The sequence below is a fragment of the Lactuca sativa genome, chromosome 5, assembly GCF_002870075.4.
Source record: "Lactuca sativa cultivar Salinas chromosome 5, Lsat_Salinas_v11, whole genome shotgun sequence".
In the NCBI taxonomy this organism is placed as follows: Eukaryota; Viridiplantae; Streptophyta; class Magnoliopsida; order Asterales; family Asteraceae; genus Lactuca; species Lactuca sativa.
In genome coordinates, this window is record NC_056627.2 from 49,797,279 (window position 1) to 49,799,791 (window position 2,513).

The window sequence follows — 2,513 nt, forward strand, 5'->3', positions numbered from 1 at the left end:
CATATTATAGTTTACCAAAAGTGGTGGTGATGGTGAGTATAACCTATACATATCATAGTTCATCAAATAGCGATAGTGGTAGTGAACATGAACTATGCATATTATAGCTTATCAAAAGTGGTGGTGATGGTGAATCCTTTTCTTGTAATTAAGTTCGTAGTGTAGATGAAACATAAACTATACCTATTATAGTTTATCACTTTCTTTTTAATATATATATGCCATAACTATACCGATTATAACTAGCGTGTTCGTTTGTGGGGGTATAATGGACTTAACTATACTTATTATAGTTTATCATAATTATTCATAGTGGTAATAACCTTTTTGTATGTGTAATACCTTTAATAATGTGTTTGTTATGTAAATAAATCCTCAACTATACCTATTATAGTTTATTAAATATTTGTTTGGGTAGTGAGTATAAACTATACTTGTCATAGTTTACCAATGTTTGTATTTTAATGGATATAGCCTTGTAATACCATTTATATATTTACCATACTTATGGAGGTAAGAATCCATTTGTTTTCTTATGTATGTCTATATAATAAGACAAGATGACATATATGATAATAACATATCATTACATGAAGGTACACACCTTGCTCAACAAGTTACAAGGTGTAAATGAAATTGAAAACATTTTTCTAGTATTGCCATTTCTATTCTGTTTTTAGAAAATTCATAGAAAAACAATTAAAGGTTCAAATCAGAATCCGTAAATTCTGACAGTTTGGAAAATGAGTCTAGTTTGTTCATAATTTTTATTATAAATTTTAATGACCTCTAAATTGTGTGAAAAAGTCCATAATCATAGACTGGTCCGGATTGATGTTTGAAATGATAGGCAGTTTTGTAAAAATCACCATAAATTGTAGAAACATCTTATGGAGATGTGCAAGTAGTCATTTTAAAGCTAAGAACTGGAACTACTGGCACCTAAAACAGTTTTGAAAACTAAAATGTTTAATTTGTCCAAAACAGTCCGTGAATGGAGTCCAACTTTTCTGATGAAAGCTGTTAGAAAATTTTAGTTATGTTCTTGGTGTTTTATCTTGTATTCCCCCCCTAAAAACTTGAGAAAACATGAAAATATAGGGGTATGAACTCACCTTGAGTGATTTCAGAGGATTGATGTTGAAGGAGAGAAGTGTTCAACTCAAGAACATTTGAAGGATCTCTTTGAAGATTCAAGAGTCTAGCACAATTTATGATGGATTTGTGCAAATAATCAATGATTTGTGTAAAATGAAGTGTAATAGTCATAATAAGGGTGATGAAACTTACCAATAATGAGAGAAAGTTTGAAGATCAGCCCTTAAATCTCGAAATTTGAGTGAGGGAATTTGAGAGAAAAGTGATGTTTGATACTTGGAGAAAATGGGGAAAAATGTGTGAAGTGAAGAGTGAAGGAGCTCTTTTGGACGTGAGTTGTTGGGAAAATGAGTGGAGTAAGGCCTTAAGGTGACTAGGAGTGGTGAGGAGTACAAGAATTGGTCAAAGGGATGGGTATGGGGTGGTGGTTGTGTCAAATATTATGGCAAGATTCACACTCCACCCCAAGATCCCACTTAAAAGATTTTATTCTCAAATAAATATTTTTATGAAAATATGCCCAAATTATGATTATTTAGGGTCTTATATGATAAAATATGATTTCTGGAGAAAATCTCGCGTTAAAATAATTAAAAACGGGTTTAAAATGGAGAATTAATCAAAAACCGGGTGAAAAATGGTGAAATCCGGAGCCTAGGACCAGAGTCTCGGTCATCAGAAGCCAAGACCGGAGCACTTACATCGCCTGGGTGCGGTCCGAGGAGAAGGAGGTGCGGATGCGGAGGTCAAAATTGGAAAGCGTTGCGGTCCGAAGCCAGGGGAATCAGAAGTGAACCTCGGATGCGAGTGCTCCATGCGGCTGCGGCTTGCTGGTTGCGGCTGCGGCTAGGTGACAGCGGACTCGGCTTAAGTGACCTCGGATCCAAGAGGGCTTGGCCCCTATAGATAGGCTTCGGCCCAAAGGAACTATTTTCCAAACTATCTCCCTTCTTTGAGTGGTTTCTCATCAAACTAAGTACCGGGATGCCATCAAATGATAACAATAAATCGAAAGGGGTTTTGAGAGAGATTTCTCATATGGAGAGAGATTTGGGAGAGATTTCACATTCTTGGAGAGATTTGGGAGAGATTTCACATTCTTGGAGAGATTTAGGAGAGATTTCACATTCTTGGAGAGATTTCTCATACAAAGAGAGCTTTGGGAGAGATTTGAGAGAGATTTCACATTCTTGGAGAGATTTCTCATACAAAGAGAAATTTGGGAGAGATTTTACAATCTTGAAGAGATTTGGGAGAGAATTCACATTCTTGGAGAGATTTGGGAGAGATTTTCGATAAGAAGAGATAGAGTGAAAACGATTGAGAGCGGTTTCGTTTGTGACCTTTTTGAGTGTCCGGCTTCGAAATGCAAGGTCCGTAAACCCTGTTAACCCTTGTTTAAGGATCTTACACAC